At 37.1% G+C, this 27442-nt stretch overlaps 1 pseudogene; it reads right to left on the bottom strand.

The window, feature by feature from the left end:
• Positions 1 to 27200, bottom strand: part of LOC129523210 (tigger transposable element-derived protein 1-like) — an 81320-nt pseudogene extending 54120 nt beyond the window's left edge.
• Positions 27201 to 27442: the final 242 nt, after the last annotated feature.

The raw sequence follows: 27442 nt of genomic DNA, 5'->3' as shown, positions 1-27442 counted from the left end.
CATAGCAACTCAACAAATAAAACCTTGTACCTAATTGGTATTTGATCAATAGGAGATAGTACTGTGAACTTTGGAATTATATGTTGAAAAAGCTTTGATATTATTTGAGGAGATGTTTTCTGGGATGCTCATAGTTGTTTAATACTTATTTGGAGAAAATAGTGTTTAAAGTCTTAGAAATTAGGATAGCCATTCAAAAGAAACAGCTGACATTTAGGGAGGATTAGTAAAGGAAAGGACATTCAAGTGACAAGCTTCAGTGTTCAGTCAAAATCACTTTAGAGTCACCTAATGATCTACAGCCAGGGAAACCTCGCTCATGAATATTAATTCTCTGCACCAACTTGTTTCTCTTCCATTTCTGTCTCCCCTTATTTTCTCTTTCTCTCTCGCTCCCTCCCTGAAACACTACAACCACTGTTATCAGACCAAAGTGGGTGTTTTCCTTGGTGAGTTACAGAAAGAGACTACACCAAGGGGAGTTGCCTTACAAGGTCATCTTTATTTGTACAAATAAGGAGATCACTGGGAATACTTTCCAAAGGTGTACCTCCCCAAACACGAGAAAGCAGGCTCCTTTTCTTAGGGCTTTGGATGAATATTCAGAGAGGGATTTTAACATTACAATGAGGCTGAGGCACTTCCTGATGCATCTGTGCAAGTATCTTCCTCAAGTGTTTCAGTGTTCTGTTCCAGCAGTTTGCTAGTTAGTTTCTAAAAGGTGAGATTGATAGGCAGAAGATTCTAGGGATTTCCTGAGCTCAGGTCAGCTCTGAGGTCAGAGGTCAGTCACGAGTTCAGGGGTTCAAGCAGGTGACAGCCCCCCTCTCTACATACTTCTATTTCTTCTCAAATTTCATATCACTGTTTTTAATAATGAATTTAGATCTGTTAAAATTTGGGGCACCTGGGTGGCTGAGTAGGTTAAGTGTCTGCCTTTGGCTCAGGTCATGATCTCATAGTCCTGGGATCAAGCCCTGTGCACCCTGCTCAGGGGGCGTCATCTTCTCCCTCTCCTACCCCTCCCTTGCTTGAGCTTTCTCTATCAAATAAATAAATAAAATCTTAAAATAAAATAAAAGTCTTTGCCATTTACCCTTACTGCCCACACACATATTTGACATATTTGCTTTGGCTGCTGTGTGTGTAAGAAGAGACTCAAAAGCCTTTAAGCACATGGATTCATAGCTCAGTCCTCTATTAGAAAACAGAGAGTCCACATCCCTCAAACTCTATGATGGGAGCATGCTGGGTTAGCCCTCCAAATCCTTTCGAACAGAAGCTCATGACTTGGGCTGCACATGAAAATAAGCTGAGTTTAAAAAAAAAAAAAAAGGAAAGAAAGATAGAAACGAAAAGAAAAACTAATACCTGGCTTTTAATCTGCTGAGATTTTGATTTGATTTGTTTGGGTTGGGACTGGGCTTGTACGTTTTTAGAGTTCCTCCAGGTGTTTTTAAAGTTCAGCTTTGGAAACCTCTGTCAAACTGGTGTCTATTGCCTAGTACACTATGTAATTAAGTCTTTGGAACACTTCTACTAGAGAGCTGATTGCTATTTCACTGGACATGCGTGGTCCTTGTTAGATGATTACCATTTATTTCACCTTAGACACGCAGCCCACAGAATGTTCGCTGCCAGCAAACAGCTAGCACAACTAGTAGAGCAGTGGTGACACCTAAAGCAATACCTCACTGATAGCTGAGAAAAAGGAAAATATACTTATTGGACAGTTATGTGACATAGAGGATTCCTGGAGAAGGGTGGTGATATCTGAAGGAAGCCTCTGATGGTTAGAGCTTCTTCAGTTCTATGACCCTGTGATTCTAAGTGTCTGAGGTCTGAACGAACCACAGTGGGGTTAGAGAAAAGACTTGAACCACAAAGAAAGTTTTGAAATTAGAAGGGTGGGTTCTTACTTCTCCCTTGTGTTTCATTGGGGGCCTTTGGCAAGTAGAATTGATTTCTCCTGCAATTCCCTCTTCCCTTTCCTGGAAGACAAACCCTAGGTGAAAATATCTAAATAGATTTCCCCCATTCTTAACTTACTAATATTTTACTAAGACTATGGTACAAACAGATCTCAATGGGTTCGACTTTTCCAAAACGCGACTTGCCGTAATGAAGGGGCACCATCCACATCTACTTAACTCGTCTCTGGTCATTGTGGAGAAAATTGAGAGAGGCAAGCGAGTAGGCTTCTACTTCTGAAGAGGTTCAGCCCTCTTTATACCTAAATATCTACTTCTCTGACATAGCATTTGGAAATGTGCTTAAATTCCAATTCATATTTACATTTGCAACTATTTTTTCCAGCTTCTTACTGCCCATCTCCATCTGGAAATCCCACAGTAGAAACCTTGCACATTAGGTCCCACTGCATTTTCTCTACTTTCCCTGGACCCAAAGCTGGAAAGCTATGTGGTGTCTATACTTTATTTTTTGTAAACCATTGACATCAAGCCCATCATCCTGTATCTCCTAAGTGTCCTATGATCACTTCTCTCTGCCTCTATATGGAAGCCTTTCTATATGCCACAAATGTGTCTCCTCTGAATTACTGTGACAGCTTCCTTACTGGTCTCCTTGCCCTTAGTTTGGCTCTCTGCATTTTTAATGGAGACATTTTTCAGGCTGTGGTCAGAAAATTTAAAAACACAAACCTGATAATACCACTACTTGCATGCTAACCTTTCCGTATTTCCCCATTTGTCTAGATAAAATTAAACTTCTTTATGAAGGACCTTGAAACCCTTCTTAATTTGCTGCCTGATATTTCTCTGCAGCTTCATCTCTAGCCGGCATCCCTTCTCACATTCTGCATCTCAGCCATATTGAACTGATTTTACTTCTCCAATCATTCAGTCTCAATTCTGGGTCTTTGTATGCATAGTATCATTGTCTCCATTTTAAATATCCTCTTCCTTTGCCCAATGTCTATCATCTTTGCGTCTTTGTTGGCACTTCCTCCTAGAAGGCACCAGTCCTAACATTTGTTATCGGGTAACTCACTGCCTCTTTGTCAGCATTTCCCATGTGACTGGAAATTGCTTGGACATGTGGTTCATAAATTGCTTGTACAGCACTGTATTTTCCATATACAGCAGTGTGTAACACACAGTACAGCTTGTATTTGTCACAAAGGGGTGACGAATACAAGGGGTATTAGGGGTTACAAATATAAGGGGTAATAGGGGTGCTATTAAGCACTCTTGATCTTGGGGTTGTGAGTTTAAGCCCCACAGTGGGCATTGAGTTTGCTTATAAAAAAAAAAAAAGACTCTGGAGAAATAAATTAGAATAGTGGTAAATTCTGGTTCCTTCTTTCTCTGGATTGAATGTATTTACCTCAATCATGCAACTTGTAAGGAAAGGAAACCGTAAGTGGGTATATTGTATTTAAATCCTTTTGCAAATGACTTCCTGCTATCTTTCTTTAGCTCATACGCTGATATTCAAGTTTGAAATATCTATGGTATTTTTCCAGTGTAACATCTTTTGATCCAAGAGATCCACAATACAAAGTAAAAACAATATCTATTACTATATTTACTAGCATGAAGTCAATTTTATAATTTAAATAATTACATGTGTTCAACTTTTTCAATGACCTTTATCAGAAACTGAAACTTAAGAGATGAAAAACTATTTTCACAAGCTGACACATTTAATTATTATTTTAGATATATTTATTTTGAAATAGGTGATTTTTTTAGGGGTGGGGGGGGCAGAGGGAAAGAGAGACTCTTAAGCAGGCTCCACACACAGTGCAGAGCCCAATGTGGGGCTCAATCAAATGACTGAGTCAAAATCAAGAGTCAGACATGACCAACTGAGCCACCCAGGTGCCCCTGAATCTATGATATTCTTGAATTTATTTCACCAGTATGACCAAGTGTGGCAACACAGTCAAAGGATTATATTAACACATCGAAATAATAATAATAATAATGCACATTTGGTGTTCTCTTACACATTTCCATCAGCATTTCTTTGGTATCAAGTAATCACCAGACATTAGAAATAAAAAAATCTCTGTGGGACATTAGGAATGCAAAGTAGATTGCTTTGGGACAAATTCAGCAGAGTGTGGTCTGCTCTTTTAATGAGGTAAATCTAGAGCTGGGTATTGTTGAGTATCGGTAAAAATCATGCAAGTAACACTCCTACAGGCAGCTACATTAGCATGGGACTTTGGTGGCCATTTTAGTAGGGAGATGGTGTGGCTATAGCAGAATCACTACCATCAGCAATAATAAGGCAGTTGGTAGGCTTCAGAGACTTCTCCATTACAAGGCTGGAGCCAAAGTCAGTGGAGAAAGGTAGGTTTCATACAGCAGTTGAGATGGCTTTCATATGAGGACATAGGGGACACAGCTTGAGACTTTAAGTAATAACCAGTATGATGTCCTACTAATTTTTCCAGTGAATGTTAGAATCAAACCAAACACATTTGTACCAGAATTGTTACTTCACAATTATTTCTAGGTTGTAACTCTCTAAATTCAAGTTATTATTACTCCATTTTTATAGTTTTTTTCCCCTGAAGTTAAATGCTTTTGATATTATATGCTATAGATACTATCTCACTTCTTCTTGCCATACTCTGAAGAGGTTGGATTTGGCCAGAAATATTCATTTTTACTTCACAGATAGAGAGATTGATGCAGACAAAGTCTCTGTGCAGTCGTATAATACCCTTACCAGTCATCAATGGGAATAAAGCCAGACTTCTCCAACTTCTGACCATACTATCTCTTGACTACGACTATACAGTCTGAGGATGGGGGTGGTAGACAGATCAATCAAGATCCAAAATCTTGGACACTGGGGGGCTCAGTGGTTGAGTGCCTTCAGCTCAGGGTATGGTCCCAGGGTCCTGGGATCAAGTCCCCTTCAGGGAGCCTGCTTCTCCCTCTGCCTATGTCTCTGCCTCTCTATGTCTCTCATGAATAAATAAATAAAACCTTTAAAAAAAAATCCAAAATCTTGATTGTTTGTGATTTTTTAGATCCCGGTAGCTGAAAGAAGCTTACAAGACTGTGAGTTAGCAAGAAAGTTCAATTTCCACTGGTGGCCCTGCTACTCTGTAGTGACCTTTGTTCCACAGCTACCCTGGGTTCCATTTCTTCCTTTGTGGATAAGATGCTTGGGCCAAATCAGAAACAGTTTATCTGATGTCCATGGCCCCCTGCCCTTCATACCCCAATAGTCACATTACCCACGAATAGGTTTCAGGGAGTTGACAAATCTAAACTGCTGCACAGCATGGGAAAAAAATAGTTTTCTAAGTAAAAATCTAGAGATAATATCAGATTTTCAAAAGGCTGTGATCAAAAAACTCTGCCAACAGATTCACAAAATTAGAATATATAATTTCAAAGGCCCTATTTGACTTAAACACCCATGATTCCACGTACTGTAGGGTTAAATGTGATATAAAATAAGGAAAGCCCTTTCCCAGGGCAACTTCTAAGTACTAATGGTTATAGAATTTCAAAACAAATAGCCCCAAGCCAATCTGTAGATGGATGTGAATAAATATGAGAGAGCAGTCTAAGATATTATTACGTCTGCATGTGTCTGGAGTTCTAGTACTTTTCAGCCTCTTCATTTGCTCTTATTTAAGGTTATGTGTCTACATTTGTTTTGTGAGAATGCCTGAGGAATTGTTGAATCATCTCTTTTGCAGACATGTGGGTGCTCTAACTTCTCACAATATGTTAATGTTTTAAATTTAAAAAAAAAAATGTTCCTAAGAAGACAAATTTGGTTGAGATCCCAACATGTAAAGTATGTGTTTATGGTGGCAAACTCAATAAGGTGCATCATGCTGAAATCATGAAACTATTCCAGAAGCTGTATATGGCTTTGGGGGAAAAATATTTTGGCAGCAAATAAGGGAGTTTCCTCAAAATTTCTGAATGCTTATATTATTCTCAGTGGGAGATTGCTAACAGGGCACTTGGACTTTGTCCTGTTTTCGGAAAGCTAGGGAATTCTTATCATTATGCACATGGGACAATATAGCGTTTTGTTAATAGGAGGATACAGTAAAATAAATGGTAGTCCATCTGCTGGTCAGGGACAGCTTGAATGATTCCCAAGTTAATTTTTTTCTTTTCAGCCTTAGAATGTCTTTCATGCAAATTCCAGTGCAAATGCCTTCAAACCTCTCTTTCTAGGCAACAACAATAAAACCCATGATTGTACCAATGCCAAGACTGAAGCCAGCGCTCTAAAGTCATGATATCCTAGGCTGTCAATGGCAGCTCTGTCTCCTCTATTGCTATTCTTACTTTCTGCCCCACTTCTATGTTCAACTCATTCTTTGGGCAGATCTTTTCTGGATTTCTTCTTTTCTTTTCATTCCCATAATCCAGTCTTAATTCTATGCCATTTCTACTATGATTACCTCTCTAAATGCTCTGACATTTCTTTCCATAATCCTTTCTCCTGGGAGTTAACTTAAACTGAGTGGTAATAATTCTTTATCTCATTCATTCTTGATCTTAATATACATATTATCATTGTGATATATAATATTTTATGTGCATATTTACTTATTTATTTCAGGATCCTTTAGAACTTATAAGCAAATACAAGCAATATACAAGCAAATCTTTTCTATTTTTTCACCCTATACATATTTTCTATTTCACAGTAAATTTGTCTATCGTGTATATTCTGTGAGGTATTTGACATTAAAAAGAGGAAGATGATAGAAAAGAGCCTTTGACACTGAACGGAATCACAATGTTGTAGATTAAGCAGATGCATAGATAATTATACCTTTCTTCTTAGCGCTTGCCAAAATGATAATTAATTGATTGGTTGTTTAGTTTTATCTCCCCCATCAGGGAATAGACCTCGGCTGCTAGTTCAATGTTACTCCCAACGTCTAATTCAATTCTTGGCACACAATAAATGCAGATTTGTTGAATTAATTACTGAATTATAGCTAAGACAATATTCTGATTGTGACACATCCAAGCTTCAGTGGAGACAACTAGGATCTATTTACTTCTGCACAGAAAGATCAGAGGTTTCACAAAAAAGACCATGTCTGAGCTGGGACTTTAAACAATCAGAAGGAGTTGAGGAAAACAGGGTTAAGTTAGATACTGCTGCAGCAAAAGATAAATATAAGAGGTGTTAGGAGATAGAGCTGGAAAGAAATTTTATCTATAAGCCAGCATTTCTGAAAGTGTCTTCTGAGGACGCTCGTCCTGTCTGTTGTTCAGAGAAAATCATTTTCCGTGGGCAGTAGTGTGCTGATAAATGTTTAAAACTGGATTTCCTGAAAAAATAAAAAAGTTTGTAACCCTTGTTGGGAGGAGATGCGGAGCAGTGTACCAGTTTGCAGTATTTCTACTCTACAGATACAACAGATCTAAATAACTTCACTAACATAGATAGGAGTAGTACTAACTGTAGGGGAGGAAAAATAAGTTTTCCTTCTCCTTTCTGAGTAATAAAACAGAAATAATAGAATTTACTATTTTTCATTACTTTCCTTCATTCTTCATTCCTTATAAAAGGAATGTATCCCCTGTGGAATGCCTACTCCAAATCATACTCTACCTTTTCAGATTTCTGCTTGAGCCACACATTCTTCCAAGATGTTTTTATTTGTTTGTTTTCAGATAATTATCGACTGGTTGCAGTTATGCCTATTGCCCTATTTTCTATTTCAGTCTTTCCTATTTCTTACCCTTCTAATTTCTAATTTATTTGTTTTTTTCAGGGTCACACCATTTCTAACAATGTAGTTAGAACATTGATTTGTGTTCATGCTTTTCTCACTCTGCTATAGACTGCAATCTCATAGAGTAGACCCTGTGTCTTCTATATTTTTACAGTTCTAATAATGCCTGTACAAAATTCCATAAAGAATGTTGGCCCATGAAAATATTGTATTTCTAACCTAAGAAACTGGTAATTATAGAAGAGGTAGCACACACTTTAGAATCCTCAGTTGTCATTTCCAGCTTACAAAAGCTTGTTAGCCAGACCTAGAAACCAATATAATGGAAGATTTTGACAATTCCTTGGAAAATAATTCAGAATCTATATAAAGGTTAGTTAGAGCTAGAGCAGAGGGCTTTCTGTTACCTGCTAATTTATCATCTGAACCTAGGACTCTTGGGAAGTATGCCAAAAGAACAAATAAAAGAACTTTACTCTCCTGTTTGTTCTTTAATCTCCTCCTCCCATCCCCTACCTTTTCTTCTCCTCCTTCTCTTTTTTCTCTTCCTACTCTCTTCCTCTCCTTATCACCTCTACTCCCATTATCCTCCTCTTTCTCTTCACTAATTTCAATATTGCACTAGATAATCTTGTAATTCTAATCATACTATACAATTATAGAAATAGAACCATCAATTTTAGAAATGCAAAATGGAAAGGATTGCAAAATAAAGCTGAATTATCATATTGTTTGCCATGGCCACCAAATTTCTTACCATTGGATTTCTGGATTTATTTCCTTAGAAATTTGAGAAACATGGCTGGTAGTGCTACAACAGCTATTTTTACCTAAACTCTTAGAAATGCAGGCAATCATGTCCACAATAGCCAAACTGTGGAAGGAGCCTCGGTGCCCATCGAAAGATGAATGGATAAAGAAGATGTGGTTTATGTATACAATGGAATATTACTCAGCCATTAGAAACAACAAATACCCACCATTTGCTTCAACGTGGATGGAACTGGAGGGTATTATGCTGAGTGAAGTAAGTCAATCGGAGAAGGACAAACAGTGTATGTTCTCACTTATTTGGGGAATATGAATAATAGTGAAGGGGAATATAAGGGAAGGGAGAAGAAATGTGTGGGAGATATCAGAAAGGGACACAGAACATAAAGACTTCTAACTCTGGGAAATGAACTAGGGGTGGTGGAAGGGGAGGAGGGCGGGGGGTGGGGGTGAATGGGTGACGGGCACGGAGGGGGACACTTGACGGGAGGAGCACTGGGTGTTATTCTGTATGTTGGTAAATTGAACACCAATAAAAATTAATTTATAAAAAAAAAAAAAAAAAAAAAAAAAAAAAAAGAAATGCAGGCAATCTGTAATGCTACTGTGCTTTGTAATCGAGAAACAATCCACCATGATCAGGTTTTATGCTTCATGTTGAATTATGTCTATTATATATAGAATACCTTTAAGAAATCTTCCTCCCAATATTGTACTATAAAATAGAATATTTATTTTCCTGTTGAGTAACTTCATATGTCAGCTCTAGAAGAAACCGGAGAAGTTTCTCCATGAAACTGTATGCATGTTGTTTAGCTGCATCTACAATATTACAAAGAAGAAAACCTTAAATACACATAACTGGTCTGCTGGAGGTAAAAAGGAGAAAGCAGTTACATGCTCTCCTAAGAGCTATTATATTTTTTAGTGATATAATTTAGTGCTTTTATGGAATATTCATCTGTATTTCCCAAGAGATTCCTATAATTTCTTTTTTTTCCCTAAAGATTTTATTTATTTATTCATGAGAGACACAAAGACAGAGAGACAGAGGCAGAGGCAGAGGGAGAAGCAGGCTCCCTCCATAGAGCCTGATGCAGGACTCAATCCCAGGACCCTGGGATAATGCCCTGAGCCAAAGGCAGATGTTCAACCACTGAGCGGCCCAGGTGCCCCTCCTGTGATTTCTTTGCTTGGAGCCCTATTTCTTCATTTCATCACAACTTCCCCTGAAGGAGAAGAAAACACACCCTGGCCCTGCGGGGCTTACACAAGATGAGAGGTTGAGATGACCTCAGGGCTGAGTGAGGAAGGAAGGGAAGCTGGCATGTTCTGCAGAGATAAAAAAAAAAACTCCTGAGGAAGTCACTTGAGAGTGAGATGTCTTCTCAGCCCTCCATCCTGTCTCTGTCAGCTTTTCCTTCATGCCTGGTGGTCCTAAAGCCATTTGTCAGACCTCTCTTACGAGGAAGGGTTAAGGAATGTATTACTATTCCTGGAGAATTTGCCATTTTAGAAGGTGGCACCTTAGCATTCCATTCTACTAGTGTCATGCAAGAGTGGAAGACTGGTCAAAAATAAGCATTTAAGTTGGCATTGCTCTTTCAAAATCCAAGGTATTTCAGTGAACACTTGATGGTTAAGAAAGAAGGCTGAGTCCCATTCAAAATGCCTTTTTTTTCTTTCTTTTTAAGGTAATCTGTTAATACAGGAGGCCCAGAGAATAACTGTAGCTAGATGATAGATTCTGACAACAGAAGAAATGTATACGGCAGCAAAGCCAGGCAAAAATGCCACAGGTGATAGATGAGCACATCCAAAATACACCACAGGTGAAAGGAATTCTATTTTCCCCCATTGAGTGGCCTTGATTTTGCCCTCCCGTTGGCAAAATTTATTAAACAACTGTTTTTACACATTGGAAATAGGCGGCACGGGATACTGATCTTTGAGAAAGAAAGCTAATGACGTGATCCCTGCAATCATTTCTATCTTTTTGCCTTTCTGGTTTGCTTCAGTGAAAAAGGAATTCAAGCAGAGGCAGTCATTTCATGTATTCTGCTAAAGAGACAGACTTAGAATTCATATAGGTCGGAGGTCTTCAATTTATGTGGCAAGGCACTAGTGAACAAACCGAAAAAGAGCTATGGAATCTTGTATACCAGCCCCCTTGAGTCTGGTGCTGAATCCTAAGCTGTAGCATAAATAGGATAAAACTCCATGAGACCAGGCAAAGAATCATCAGGGAGCTGATACATTTCTACAACTCACAGGGCTCTCAAGTTCCAAATACCTAAGGCAGAAAGCCTTCATTGAGAAGATCAATAGTATTGAAAGAAGGCCAAATTGTTGATATCAAAAATAAAAGAGAAGTTATCACTGTAAATCCTATTAACATTTTATTGATTGATTGATTGATTGATTTATGAGAGAAAGATAAAGAGCAGGTGCACAGGGGTAGGGGCAGAAGGAAAGGGAGAGAGAGAACCTTGAGCAAACTTCAGTCCCAGTGCGGAACCTGATGTGAAGCTCGATCTCACAACTGAGATCATGACCTGAGACTAAATGGAAAGTCGGACGCTCAACCAACTGAACCACCCAGACACCCCTAAATCCTACTAAGATTTAAAGAGTAATAAGGGAATATGAACAATGTGATGCCAGTATATTTGGTAACTTTAAATGGACAAATTCCTTGAGTGACACAAACTACTGTCAACCAAGAAAGAAGGTAAAGAAGAAAGGAACAAAGGCCTTTATTTGTGGTCTCAGAATTATAATTCAGAGAGCACAAATCCTAGCATAAACTAGAAAAGTGTTCTGCCTGCAGGGTGAAAGCAAGGGATTTTCATAAGAAAGTGGAAGATGGACAGTTATATGACTTGTATAAAAAAGAAAAAAAATGGTTAGTTGGTACTGAGAGGCTGAACTGCTTTTGGTTATACACTAATTGACTTTTTTTTTTTAGATTTCTATTTATTTATTCATGAGAGACACAGAGAAAGACAGGAGGAGACACAGGCAGAGGGAGAAGCAGACTCCCTATGGGAAGCCTGATGTAGGACTCGATTCCAGGACCCAGGATCATCCCCTGAGCCAAAGGTAGATGCTCAAACACTGAGCTACCCAAGTATCACTAACTGACTTTATTCTGTTGGTGTTAAATGAAACTATGCCTGGCATACATTAGTTAACTATTCTGTCTTCAGGAAGTCCACAACCACCAGTCTTATGATTAGGATGCCTGCTATCCTGTTGACTTTTACAGACAATTGCTTATAAAACAATTGTCACTTTAGCCTAGCCAAAGATCTTTTTGCCCAGTTCAAGTTCACTAGCCATTTGCTTTAGAAAGGAAAGTGGAGCTTTTCTCAAAATAGAGTCTCTCAGGCCCAGAAGTTTTATGTAATTCCACATGATCAAAGCTGACACAAGATGAAGTAGAAAATCTGACTATCTGTGAAGCTACCTCATCCTGAGATGACACTTCAGGTGTTCTATTCTTCCTGGTTCAAGATGTTTTGACTAAGGTAGTAGGCTGGCTCTCTTTAACAAACCTCAATGTAAAGACCATAGCAATTTATGAAGAAGTATACAAAACAGAGTGTCTAGACATGAAGACACCAAGGTAGAGAATGTGGAAAGAGAATAATGCAAACAAAATCCCTTCAGAAATTCTTCAGTGAAGTCAAAATGATAAAGCTTGTGGGAGAGACTGAAGGAATAACATTCGAAGAGAATAAAATTAAGACAGTGTAGTAGGCTGGAATCAAGCCATTAGGAGGAATTCACTTCAAATTCAGGAGATGTTTCATAAAATAAGGATGGAGAAGAGACACGTGAAAATGAAATTCTCAGGACAGGTAAAAGGGTTAGTTTTGAAAACAGGAGCAGAGTATTTCTTTGTAACAACATTGAAGTGGGTAAGAGGAAATAAGGTAAATTCTTAAGATAAGAAAAGAAGAAAGTCAATAAAATTTATTCTTAATGGCTTAAATCTTTTCAGTGAGAAATCTTTTTAGTGAAATAGCCTCTGGGTTTGAGTGTAGGGTGTAGGATTCCACTTGAAGAATGTGGAAATTATTTAAACTAGCTTCTTGGGTAAATAGAAGAAAATGGTTGATAATTAGCTCAAACCTAGTAGGATTTACTTAGCTATGCCATTTGAATGAGTACAATCAGCAATAGGGGGCATGAGAATAATGGAAACCTTAGCATTAACCTAGGAGAGAGCATTTCCTTTGCCCATATTACAAAATGTTGGGGGAACAAAGGATTCTAAGTCGATCTATGAAATGACTTAACATAAAGTCTGGAATGGGACAATAAAAATAGCACTGAAAAACAAAAGGACATAAGAGCTTGGAAAGGAAGTTTTCTGAGATGTAATACCTTCTCTCTGTGAGGTTTATCTTCATGTGCTATCATTTAATGTATGTTCCAACCATGTAATCTTGTGGGGCTTTTTTTAAACTAAAAATTAACATTTTTTACTTTAGAATACTCTATTGCCACACAAAAATATTTAATCATGCTTAAAACCTTCAAGAAAAGAAAAACCTTCAAGAAATGTAGCCAATTAAAATAAATAGCATCCCTCACTCTCAGAAAGATACTCCTTGTTGTAAATGTAAATTGTAAAGGTACTTTATATTAAAAGCTGAGTCTAATTTTTTTCTTTAATGTTCTCAAAGGATAATTTGTATAGGAAAGACCAATATTTCTCCTTAAATACATCTAGAACTTACTATGATAGATATTAGAGAAACACGTTATATGATAAAAAAGGCCAACCCAGCAGCCTAGGTGGCTCAGTGGTTTAGCGCTGCCTTCAGCCCAGGGCCTGATCCTGGAGACCTGGGATCGAGTCCCATGTCAGGCTCCCTGCATGGAAACTTCTTTTCCCTCTGCCTGTGTCTCTGCCTCTCTCTCTCTCTCTCTCCCTCTCTGTCTCTCTCTCTCCCTGTGTCTCTCATGAATAAATAAATAAAATCTTTGGAAAAAAAAAAGGCCAACCAGTTGTTCAATAACTATGCAGCTTCTTCTTACCAAGATTAATTATGTGGCTATAGGAACATAATGTTTTTAATACTCCCCTGACAATCTATTAAGTTGAATCATATGAAACTGCCATTTTTATAGGTTGTAAATGGTTATGTATTCATAGTTTCATCTGCTTAAACCTAATATTTCAAATATTATCTCTCTAACTTTGAAAATACTAGAATTAGATACAGAGTCTGAATATTCGTGAGTGAAGAATTACAGTTTGCATATACCATAAACTGTTTTCAATATTAAACTTTTAGTAATAGCATAATACTAGCATTAGTGGCTTTATTATTTTACTTTATTTTTTAAATTTTATTTATTTGACAAAGGGAGAGGGTGCCAAAGAGCACAAGCAGACAGAATGGCAGAGGGAGAAGGAGAAGCAAGCTCCTCACAGGGCAGGGAGCCTGCTGTGGGGCTCAATCCCCAGACCCTGGGATCATGACCTGAACCAAAGGCAGACACCTAACCAACTAAGCCACCCAGGTACCCCTCTCATTACTGACTTTAAGGAAGTAGCACAATTAACTTCTTAAGATGATAAATACACAGTATTTGTACACTATAAAAAATTCCTCAGGTCATTGCAGTCATCCTCAGTCATAGCCTTTTTCCTGTCTTTTTTCTATTATGTTTTTTCCTCCTTAGGTCACATATGCATATTCTTTTTCCACTTTATTTCTTCCCTACCAACTTCAGTTTAATATTTGAAGTACCGAATCAGCTTACAAATTTAATGAAAATGTGTATTTCATCATACCTATAGAAGAAAAAATGTATAGCCTCAGAGGTAGGCCTCCATCTCTTAGGGCTCCCCCTGAACTTGACATGACAAGGACTCTCTGCTGCACAGGTTTGTGAATTGACAAGATGCTTGAATGAATGGTTGACTCCCCTGGAATAGGAGGACCTCAACCAGCACAGTTCTTGAAGTCAACAGCCCAGTGTGGCATGGCTGGGTTCTCTTTTCAGAGTATCACAATGCTGAAATCAAGGTGTAGGCTGGGCTGAGTTGTCATCTGGAGGTTCTGGGGGGGGGGGCGGGGAATCTGCCTTCCATGTTCATTCTTGTTGTTGGCAGAATTCAATTCCTTGTGGTTATAGGACTGAGGTCCCTTGCCAGTTGTTGGTCAAGGACTTCTCTGTGCCTTTAGAAGCTGCCTGCATTCCTTGACACAGGGATCCTCTATCTTCAAGTCAGAAATGGAATCCTTCTCATACTTCTAGTCTGTAACTTATTCTGTTCACAACCTTTTTCTTTGTATATATAAAATTTTTTGGTGAAAGCTAAGGCCCTATAATACATTCCAAAGTCCAGAGAAGGTAATTTTAAATTATATGTGGCTCTGATTGCACTATTACTGTGAAAATTTTGCAGTTAAAGGGCAGCTATTCCAATGTAATGATGCCAAAGTATATAAGAAAACTCATCTAAATTGATATTTTCTTTTTTTTAAAACTTTTTTTTATTTATTTATGATAGTCACAGAGAGAGAGAGAGGCAGAGACATAGGCAGAGGGAGAAGCAGGCTCCATGCACCGGGAGCCCGATGTTGGATTCGATCCCGGGTCTCCAGGATCGCGCCCTGGGCCAAAGGCAGGCGCTAAACCGCTGCGCCACCCAGGGTTCCCTAAATTGATATTTTCTAAAAAAAAAAAAAAAATGATGATATATGTTCTGTAGTTTGTGCATCAACTTTTAAATCAACTTTTCAAACCCTTTCAAAAATAATAATTTCTAAAATATGTATAAATAATAATTTTCTTCCTTTTTATCATATAACATGTTTCTCTATTATTTTTCACGGTAAGTCCTAGATATATTATAGAAGAAATATTCTCCTTTTCCATACAAGTTCTCTCTTATATTTTGACTGTGTACTTATAACTCATGCTTTCAGGCTTCATTTATGCCAACAAAGTTAAAGACCATTTGGATTTCTTTTTGCTTATTTGCTATCTAATGTGGGTTTATGAATATGCAGTTAAATTTCCCTATTTTTGTTGTTAATTTTTTTTACCTGTGTTTTTCAGACCAAACTTTCTCATGTTGAATAAAAAGGCTAAGTTGAGCTTAGCTAAATTTTACTGAAAACCTTCTGATTACTTAGTAACTTATACTATCCCTTTCTTCAATAAAGATGTCAATTGAAAACATCAATTATAAAATAAAGTTTTACCAGTTTAACAACATTTTATACTACTTGCTTTTGCATAGCTCAATAAAACAGAAAAGATGTTAATTTCCCACTTTTTTGGTAGATAATGGATGAGTTTCTCATTTTTCATTTAACATGTCCCATCATTAGATACCTTTAAGAATTTGATTTGTACAACTGATATTTGTCCCTTTGATTTGTCATGTATATAATTAAATCATCTGGATATTGTGCAAACATCTCCAAAACTTGGCAAGAAACCACTATTTTCCATAGCCAATATGTTAGCCAAGTCCCTGAATTAGTATTGTTTAGAAATATCTGTCTTCCTGAGACAATTCTGACTAAAATGAAACGTTTTTCTGGTGAACAATTTTCCAAGCTTTAAGGCATCAGTGCACCCTGTTTGGTTCATCACAAACAGTGACTCCAAGGATTTGACGTTAGGGAAATGACTGTAAAACATCTAAATCATTCACTAAACCTTTTTTTCCCCAGGCAGCCACAGAAATGGCAGTATCTCTCTGCAAGTGAACATTTAGTTTATCCCACCTGCCAAATATATAAATGTTTACCTCTTTGAAAATGGAAGAATGTGTAGGTTAAATAAATTTAAAAATACTCTTTGTCTTGAAAGATCACTTGCACAGCACTGGGGGAGGATCTTCTCTTCCAGGTGAAAGATGTTCTTGGGTTGTCTCTCACTATTTTCCTTGCTAAGTGAAAAATCTCTCTCTGATATTTCCTGGATTTGCATCCTTCTGAGCCTCTACCTGGATGTTTGTATCATGTCTCAGTGTTAGGGATGTGGGATGCATGTGTTTGTTGGGGAGTAGGTAAAAATTCCAGCAGCAATCTTGTTTTGCAAATTGTATGCAATTATCAAGTGTATGAGGCTAAATATCTCTGAAATGTATGACAAGTTATAGGTTCCAAAGAAACAAAGTGATTTTATTTCACTAGTTTTCTTAGGGAGAAGATAAATCTCTATTGCTCAAGTTTTATATTATCATTACAGCGAAAACTGGGATTCCATTTGCTGGTTGAAAAAAAGAAATACTCTGCCTCACTTAATTGAATCAGGTAATAATGCAAGAAGTGGAGATGTCCACCTTTAGTGAGGAATGGGGTAACCAGAAATTGAGCAAATAGCTAAAATGACTTTCCAGCTTTCTGACTCAGGTCTCTATGGTCTGCTTTTATTACTTTGTCTGAAATGCAAATTCTCAGAATGTCAGACACACCCATATTCCAATGAAAGTACAAAAACAAAATTAAAAGCCAACCCCAGTTGGGTTTTTCATTGTCTGTCACTTTGACTGATCATATTCCTTTCCCCTTCCTTTCCACCCTAACCAACCTGAATAATCAAAAGTCTCTGTTTAATGGGAAAAATGCATGTATTAAGAGGGTAATTCACACAAAGAACTTATGTAAACAGATACTCAATTGATCATAAATATGCCCCCTCCTCTTGCTGATGGCTCTGAACACTACCAGATATTATTGATGTGCTGTTTCTTGGTGGTACAGCTGAACTTTACTGGGGAAAGTAATACAGAGAAGGACTTTCATATCCAGCCCCTATTGCTGTTGGGCCTGTTTTCTCTTCTCACACAAGATTAAGGGGTAGGCTTACTTGAGAGTCTATGTTCTGGCAAGCCTTGTTGCTGAACTTGGCAGGAGCATTAAAATATCTTTATTAGAAACCATGAATCAAGTTCCATCACAGAATTCATAACCTTCCAGATCTGGCTGCCTTCTTTTGTCAAACCTTACTGAAAGGTGTGGCTTAAAATAAAGTTTATTTTAGGGTGCAAAGATCCAATGATAATGGTAAATTTTCTTCTATAGCATATACAGGAAGTCTTCATTTAAAGTAAAACACACCAACCTGGGATTTAAAAATGTGCCACGGAGTTTCCAAATATAATCCAAAGAATTTTGCCAATAAAGAGCTTGGCTATAAAGAAACAATGATGGATTTTGAAAAGCACCAGTATTTTCTTTGCGCTTGATGAAAATCCATTGGCTTTGGTTCTTTAAAGATGAATATTGGAATAATTTATAATAGGAAATTCTGTTTGTACTTTCTTAAAGCAAAGGTATGAAATTGTTCTCTTAAAATTGCTTCCAAGTTCTAGAAGTCTAGTTTGAAGGAGTCTAAACTTAGAAATCCATAAGACTTAACCTGCCAGTCAGGCATGGGCCCAATTACCAAGAAAAGCTATACACAATGAGAAGAGTTTTTAAATAGTGGTAAGAGAAAGTTTACCATATGTATAGGCTCTCATAAATCTGACTCTTATTTTCATAGCATGAACTGCAGCCTGGAGGTCTGTCACCAGTAGCAGGTGATATATGATAGACAAATCTGCAGAATGGGCCACAGAGAATTTCAAGCACATCTTCAATCCTAGAAACGGTGGTGGGGGAAGGACAGAGAAGCAGCCAGTCTCTTTATCAAGGTGGGGAAAAGATAGAATGTCCATTAGTCTATAGGGTTTAATAAAGGTAAGAGGGAATCTTCAAGAATTATTTTGGCATGCCTGAAACTAATAACATAGTATATGTTAACTAACTTAAACTTAAATTGGAAAAAAAATAGAATTCCTTTGGTGTATACCATTCTGTATGAGTGACAGGGGGTAGGCTAGAATAAAAATTATTTGTTTCTAAGATTTATTTATTTGAGAGAGAGAGAGAGAGAGAGAGAGAGAGCATGAGTGGGAGGGTCAGAAAGCGAGGGAGAGGGAGAATCTCAAGCAGACCCCCTGCTGAGCATGGAGCCCAAGGCAGGGCTTGATTCTACCACTCTGACCTCATGACCTGAGCTGAACCCAAGAGGTGGATGCTTAACTGACTGAGCCAGCCAGGTGCCCCTAGAATAAAATCTCTAAGTCCACTGTGTGAATAATTGAATAACAGGGGGATGGCCTGGGTGGCTTAGTGGTCGAGCATCTGCCTTTGACTCAGGTTGTGATCCTGGGGTCCTGGGATCCAGTCCTGCATCAGGGCCCTTGTGGGGAGCCTGCTTCTCCTTCTGCCTATGTCTCTGCCTCTCTCTCTGTGTCACTCATGATAAATAAATAAAATCTAAAAAAAAAAAAAAGAGAGAGAGAGAGAATGCATAATAGAGTTGTCCAGATAAAGGGCTTAATGGCAGTTTTAGGACTATTAAGTAGCCAAATCCTTGTCTATGTATGCTACAGGTGTAGATGTTAATGCCCTCTTGATCTCGTGCTTTGGATAAACTAAAAGTATTCTGTTCTATTGTTTTTGAAAATGTTGGTGAGTTGGAGTCAAGAAATGCTGTGTTTTTAATATCATGTGGGATTATTTCATAGAGAATAATTCTGTTAGAATAGAGAAGGAATAGCACTTGCCATTGCAGCTCCTATTACTAATTATTTGATACTTTGATAACTGAGCTGTGGATTTAGTGGGCTAAGCGATTAATGTATATTCGGGCCTTTTAAGTCTCAGATTACTCAAGAATGAAGTTTTTTTTTTTTTTTTTTTTTTTGTAATCGCAGCTGACTCAAAATACCAAAGCTGGTTAGATCCTATTGTCCTCCCAGTGTCTATCTTACTGCTCTTAATTGTTCAGAGGCCCTATACCAGGGTGGAATTCTGTTATTCTGAGAGGTTAAATTAGGAAATGAGACACCTTAGCTCTATATGAGTGCACTTTACATGCCACCTGCATGTCTCACAGACACCACATGCTGTAAATACTCCTTGTTTGTGAAACCTTACAATACAAACTTGACAGAATGGCTGAGGAAAGAACACACCATTGTTTTCCCCCTCAGTTGCCATCTGTGAAGAACATTTTGGCTTGAAAGCTTATGCTTCACTTCCTATGTATGTGGAGGCTCTGTCAAAAATTAATTGGAGTTTGAGCAAATTTTCAAAGATATGGGAGGTGTTTGATGAAACTCTGGGTTTTGGTTTTTATTTATTTATTTATTTTTAGGTAATTGCTATGCCCTTCCTCTCTGGAATGGCTTGCCCTTCACAGAAATCCCCATAAATTAAACTTCTTTCCATGAGGTGGAGAGAGGAGGGAAGAACGCCTCTGTTTTAGTTTCCTCCATAGAATAATGCATATTTGCTTTATATCATGAGAAGCTGACAGGTTTAGAATCTGCTTCCAGATGTCCAGATGGTTTAATAAAGAAAAGAATAATAATACATGACACATTTTCTTTTTCTGATCCAGAAAGAAACAACTTCATGTCAAGTTAACTTGGAAGTTTTAGGTTGAAGGAAACTATTATGTAAATAAAGAAGACTGATAAAACAGAAGAAAACAGGGCAAGAGTAAAGACACCCTGCCCAGAAAAAAACCAAGAAGGCATATAATAAAAAATTACTTCTGTAAACAAAGACTGAAATGTTTAGATGATTTATCACAGCCTGAATTATACATAGGTCTAGCTCCTGAGGTAATCTCAAATCCAATATATCTGCAAACAACCGTGTCCTAGAGTCTTTCCTATACAATACAATAAAACCATATTTCAAGTTAAAACTAAAATAAAAAAGAAACTATGAAAAAGCAAGTTAAGACTATGAAGGCTTACCTAAGGCAAACATTCATCAATATCCAGACATGTGACTATTTGGAAGGAACTTGATTTATATGTATAAATATAAAATTCCACGACCCCTAAAAATTAAAACTTTTCTTTCCTATATGAAGTTTAGTATTTTTAAGGCTTCTCAACTTTATCTTTTAACAGAAGTATGGATATGTAATTGAGAGACTTGCTTCTTGTTTTACAGTATTTATTTTAAACGAGGAAGATTGAAAGAGTTGTTAAAGATTTTGCAATTCCATCTCGGCTGTATCAACAATTTAAAAATAACAAGCCAGTATTTTGAGAGAAAAAAATGGAATGGAAAAATATTAAAGATATGGACTGTGGAAGGGAGGACTAAGCTTAGTATCATACACTGTTCCTGTATGTGAAAGCATATTTAAAACTGAAATACTGAAAGAGAATCCATTGGACCCTTGTGAAAATGTCTATTTCCTTTATCATTATCTTCTGCATGCAGTCATTTAAACACATTCATAATACATTATTAGTGAAAATTCTTAATACTTGACAATTTTATACATGATGTATTTCACATTTTTCATTGACTGTATGTACATATATATTACATACACATAAATACATATATAACACATATATCCATACATATCAACATATACTGATACATTCACATAAGTTTTAAATATCAGGGATATTCTGAAAATTCAACTGAAATATTCATAAATGAGTTTTACAAAGTTTATATATATTTAGATTAAGGAATGACCAGGCAATTCAAATATTTTCAGCTTTGAGTAAATGTGCTAAGGTGATCAAAGTAATTCTGCTAAATTTTCCTAATCATCTTTTGGGAGAGATGGAATGGAGGTGGGACTGTACAGGCTGGCCTAGGGACCTGACAGGTGCTCATGGCTGGTTGATGTTTCTGAGCTCAACATTGGAACTGTTGGGATAATTGTTAATAGGATACAGAGAAAAATAAAATGCTACAAACTGAAAAATAAGAATAGAGTATTTATAAAACTCATACATTGTTCTATGTGCAATATAAATATAGTTATGAATAATATGTTGTGTCATACACATGTTTAAGTTCTCCTTAAAACTCACAGCAATCCTGTGAGATAAGTGCTATTTTATTGTCTCAATTTATTAATTTATTGTCCCAATTAAGAAGTACATAACATATTGTAAATGGAAATCTATCTGTTCATTGCTATACAGTCTGGCCTGACTGAGATTATGGTAAGGTTCTCTCACGTGGTAGGTTCAAAGGCCATGTAAACAAATGACTGGATCTAAATTTAAACCCAAAGGCAGCAGCTCAGATAGCTTCTTCCTTAGGTAATAATTGTGCTTTATAAAGCAAGGAACTGATTTTAGAAATCAAAATTAGATCTATCAAAATAGCTCTATCACAAAGCAACAGAGCTCATACCCAAAGGAAAGGTAATCTTAATTGGCATGACCTCTGCTGTTATTCAGAGGCCTTTGAGCTCTGTTTTTAAGGTGGATACCTCATGAGTTGGCCAATGTGTAACCTAGCAGACTGAACTTTAGACATATGTGGGAAGCTTAGGCTCTAGTCTTAGCTCTACCAGTGAGTCAAGTGGTTTTAAGTATGTCACGGGAACATTGGGTAATCTATTAACAGTAAAAAACAAAAACAATATGCTCAAATGCTTTAAAAGAAAGACATTTTAAATTCAGGATATTATTCCTTTTAACTACAATGAGAAAATAAAAACCATTGCTATATCCTAAGGTATTTCTTCTATAAATTTTTCCAATGTCAATGAATATTTTGGTCCATTTCTCTGAAAATTTGTGGGAGGGGCAGAGGAGAAAGAAGGAGGTAGATCCACAGGTCATTGAAGAACTGCTCTGATGCAAATCAGGAAAATGAAAGATCATGTGTCAATTTAATTTCTCTTATACTTTATATTCAAAATCTAAAGCTTGCAGTCATCTATGCATATTATTCATAAAAGTCATTTAATTTTAGAAATTGTCTACTGATGTCTGGATAGCTAGAAAGATAGGAATAAAAAGCTATGATGGATCCTTTAATGTTGAAAATTTTGACATTAAAATATAAATATATTCAGTATTTTTTCTGTATAGAATCTTGTGGTTTCTGTAATTTTATTTTGTTTTGTTTTTCCTCTTGGAAATAAGCCAAGATATTGAAGGTTTGGAGTCACACTGAGGAGTCTACTTTAAGATTTTAGGAAACACTATATTCTAAGGCTGTCAGTTATATAACCGTATCTTCTGTCTTTGAGGCAGAGATTTTCAGAGGTATGTAAGAAATAAGGTTCTTTCTTATCACTATTTCACATATTTTCTAGACATTGGATTCAGATGCTTTGGTTATAAGAATGAGATACAATTATCGACTGGTTGTGGAGGCCATTGTGAGAATGATGTGCAAGTAAATTTTCTCAATTTTGATTTTTTGGCATCATACTCACAAATGCTTTATTAGAGATTTATAAACAAATTTAAATTTATTAGAGATTTATAAGCAAATTTAAATAGATCCTTCTTCTGAGTCTAGGATTCTCGGCTATACTCTATTTGATTTAGTAACTCCAATGTTTCTTTCTGGATTGCATTACTAATTTCTAGGGTGGGACTGGGTGTGTGGGATGTAGAATAATGAGGAAAATTAAGATTTTGTAGATTCTGTGGCTTGATAAACTTTGATATTTTACTAGTCTTGTACTTCTGCCGGAACCCCTATGGAGGAGGACAGGCTGCTGGCAAATGAGTTTATGTGAAACCTAGAAGCCTAAACAGTGTAATTTTAAATATTTCCTGATTAAACAAAATCGAAGTAAAAGGTCAGAATCTCAAAAATAGCAGAATTTGACATCAATCTACTGGCAAATCAGTACCAGGTTTCCAATGAGGCTTGCATGGTATTCTTTTTTTTTCCTGAAAGCAAACCATAAGCCAGATATATAGAGCAGGAATTTTTCACTTTGAAAAAATTGTACACAGCATTGGTTTTTCTTAATATTTTGAATTTTACACCCTAAAGAGTTTTCTTAATCATTCTTTATAAAATATTAGCTCACTCCCAAGTGGTCAAATGATAGTTTTACACCTCGATACCTCTCTCTCTCTCTCTCTCTCTCTCTTTGTCTCTCCCTCAGAAAGAAATCAAAACATATTTCGAAGGGCTTTTTTTCGGTAGGAAGAACAAAATATTTTTTTCCAAGTGGTTTTACAAACACTTGCTTTCAAGCTACTCCATAAGTAATAAGAGACCTCCCTCAAATCAAACAATCTTCTATTTAATGTGTTAGGGGGGGAAATGGCACTTAAAGATGTAGTTGCTAGCAGAATGGAAGGAAGAGCTCCACTTTTTTTTTCTTTTTTTTTTTAAATGGAGTGTATGAAAGAAGAGCTGAATCACCTTCAGTTATGTGTGTTTGCAGTTCTAGGAGTTAATCACCGCTTTTTTTTTCCAGTGAGACAAATAGAAGTTTTTCACAAAATTGGTTCCTTTCCAGTTTGGATGGAAAATGGAGCGAAGTCATGCAAATATCTTCTAAGCACAGATTGCCAAAAAGTAATTGATTGACAGGATCAGGGAGAGGGAAAGGGCTGAGGAAGGGAGTGGAAGGGCAAATTGTAAAGTTTGAAATGTGGCATCCGTTCAGTTTGTGTATTGCAGCTTTCTGGCTTGAACCCACTTCTAGTTCTAGGACATGTTCTTACAACTTTGCCAATTGTTGGTGTCAGGGTTCATACTCATATAAATAAGTAGTCCAAACATTAAGATATAATTTATCAGTGTCCTCTACATAGACTGGCTCTGGAGGAAATTAAAATAAGTGAGGTTAGTTTTTAGAATAATTTTTTCCATGTTACTACTCTTTCTTTACCCCATCTGTCGTTCCTCTGTAGGCAGAACTCTTTTCTTTCATGCCTTTCCTCCACCTAATAAAATGTGTATCCATTTCCTGAGGGTTCTTATTTCTGCTGGAGCTAATCTGATAAACTAATGCCTGATGAGTTGTTTAATAATAAAAGATTGCTCCTATCTTGCCCATCTAAGATTCTAATTTTGAATATTACTATCTTTCAAAGCCTTCTCTTGTAAGGATGACCAATTTGGGGTATTTTCTATAATTAGTAGAGAAAAATTTGGTTAGTAGGGGAAAATTTTAGAACAAGCAAACTTCAAATGGCTTGCTCCTCTTTCTGGGCATATTTTTCTAATAGGACTGAACCAACTACTACATATACATTATTAAAAGAGTGCTTGGTCCTGATTAAATTTTTTCCATCTGATATTCTTGAATCCAAGAATTGCCACAGTGTATGAGAATAAATAGTGATGAATTTAACCTTCACTATATTCTAGTATTCATTTTCTAGATAAATCCTCCTTCCCAGATGCCTTATATATTAGTTGAGATGTTTTTGGTTGTGAGTAACAGAATTCCAACTCAAATTAGCATAAATGATAAACCAGATTTATTGGCTTAGGTACCTGAAAAGTCCAGGCATGTTTTGATCAAGGCAGACTCTCAGTTTTCTATGATTCTCTTGGCTGTGCCCTTCTCTGTGTTCTGGCTACATCCTCAGATTGGCTTCCATCATAGTCACAAAATGGCTGCCAATAGCAACCAGGGCAACATGTTATTTGATTCATATCCAAAGGAGGGGAGACTGTCACATTTTAAAAATCATTTAAGAATAGTCTTGAGATTTACTCTGGTTGAGCCATCACTGGGCCCAGGAGGAAACCAAATGCAGGTTCATCTGGGCTTTGGTGACAGCCCCTGCTGAAACAATCTTTGTTTTAATTGGGGTAAAATAATATAGATTGGAGGTGGGATGGATTCAATCTATCCAGAGTTATGGCTATAGTATGAGGAGAGAAGGACATTTCCAAAGAAAAATCTGCGTACAATTAGTAAAGGTGGAATAAACTCCAAGAATGTAACTAAATATTACCCATCAAGTTCCTTAAGTGGAGTCTATTCTTTCAGCCTTTGAAAAATGTACAGAAAAACAGAGGAATAGACTTCATTGCCAAACAGAAAATTTGTATGTGATTCATATCTAGCTTGGCAGTTTTTCTTTTTACTCTATAGTAACCAAAACTTTACCCATTTCTTAGAACTGGATATACACACTTAGCAATGTAAGAGATGAATATATACTAAATGAATATATAGCACTTCTAGCCCCCAGCCACGTAGGAAAGTTCTGAGATGCCACATAAAATTAATGAAGAGGAAAAGGATCAAGTTGATATTGAGCCAACATTATGAATTCCATGTGGTTTGATGTAAGGTTTACAATGTCCACCCTGAGACTGAGAGAAGGCAGGTATATGACTATCCAATTTTTAAAAAGAGAATTCTGAGGAAAAACAATCAATTCAGTACTTGGAGAGTTATCTAGGTATTAGTTTCCTGTAGTGTCATCTCTATTATTGATTGTATTACTACCCAATAATCAATAATTAAGAGTTTTAATTTGATGTTCTTGTATATCTCCTGCTTCATTACTGTGATTTTATTTAGGTGTTTTCCATTTTTTCACTTTTGGATCATTATATTCAAATATTTAGAGGCAATCCAAGTGACAGAAAGTAGCAAATAACTATTTCTTTGCTTGGTATTGACATATGGGCCTATAGCAGCCATGCTCCAACCTCCAATTTTATTGCTATCAGAGTCTCTCTATCCAAAAATATCTCTTACCTTCCTGTAGTGCCTAGAATTTTTAACTATAGGATCATATCCTATTTGCATATAGACATTGTCCTGGCAAGTTTCTTTTTATAATGTTTACAATGGCTTACATATATGAACATGCTGCTAATATGCAAATGAAATCATTGTGTGAAGTTTAGAACGTGAAATAATTGGCCTTTACCTTTCTGGCCCTGGCTGTGTGTCTTTTTTTACCTGCATACTGCAAAACTCCAGTTTTGAAAAAGGAGAATAGATAGGAAGCTCTACTTGTTGCCTCCAAAGGGCAGGCATGGGTGAGACATGAAGATGTGGATATGAGAGTATAAGAATGGCTCTTGGGGAGAAGTCCAGCAGGTAAGGAATTGAGAAGAGTGCTGCTATGAAACCTTTCCTTTTTAGAGCTGTGCATGCAAATCTCTTTTGTTCATCAACTTAAAGCAGTATACATCTAATATCGTGAGTCTTAATACCCATGCATTAGAAATCTAGGGGATTGTCCGCCCAGCACACCTCATTCTCTTGGGTGCTATAGGATCTCCTCTATAATCCCTCTCCTGTATCACTGTCTGTTTGAGAGATAGATAACTTATCTGAACTGGACCAACTGGAATCTTTACAGGAGTTTTAGACATGAGAACTAAGAAATGGAAATCAGTTTCTTTTAGTATGCTGGGTTTATATAAAGTTGGAAGGGAGGTATGGGAGCAATTGATAGCCACGTTTTCTACTCTGTGGACAGGAGAAGCCGGAGTGCACTCCCGAGTGTGATATACCCCCCGAAAGACTGCCTTTGGACTCAAGGTTGCAACATCAACTCTTGATGGAATTGACAGCCTGTCAACCTGCTCAGCAGATTTTTGGACTCACCAGCTCCCACACCCTCTTCTTCTGTACACACACACACACACACACACAGTCACATACATTATTTTGTTTTCCCAGAGAATCCTGACTATGCATATTTATGACAAAGGCTCCAACAATTATTGACTTGAAGAAACACACATTTATTATCTCATGGTCTCTGTAGATAAGGAATCGAGGTGCAGCTTTGCTGAATGCTTCTGTCATAATGGCTCTTCAAGGCTGTAATCAAGGTTCTAGTTGGAGCTGCAGTTTAATCTGAAGGCCCAAGTCGGGGGCTGGATCTGCTTCTACATTCACTCACCTGATTGTCAGGATTCAGTTCCTTATGGCATGTTGAATGGAATGCCCCCATTCCTCATTGGCTGTTATGTGAAGTCCTCCCTCAGTTCCTTGCCACATGGGTCCTTCACAGGGAAGCTCACAACATGGTAGCTGGCTACATTAGAATAAACAACCCAGAGAGGAAGAGAGATCGCCAAAGACAGAAGTTGGTGGTTGTTTTTTTATAACCTAATCTTGGAAATAAGATAGTGTTATTTCTCATGAAAATCCATTGGAAGTCATGAAACACCAGCCCTCCAAGGGGAAGGTATC

This window comes from Nyctereutes procyonoides, unplaced genomic scaffold (genome assembly GCF_905146905.1).
Source record: "Nyctereutes procyonoides isolate TBG_1078 unplaced genomic scaffold, NYPRO_anot_genome, whole genome shotgun sequence".
Lineage (NCBI taxonomy): Eukaryota > Metazoa > Chordata > Mammalia > Carnivora > Canidae > Nyctereutes > Nyctereutes procyonoides.
Note: the sequence above shows the minus strand (reverse complement) of the source record. Positions and strands in the feature narration are given on the sequence as shown.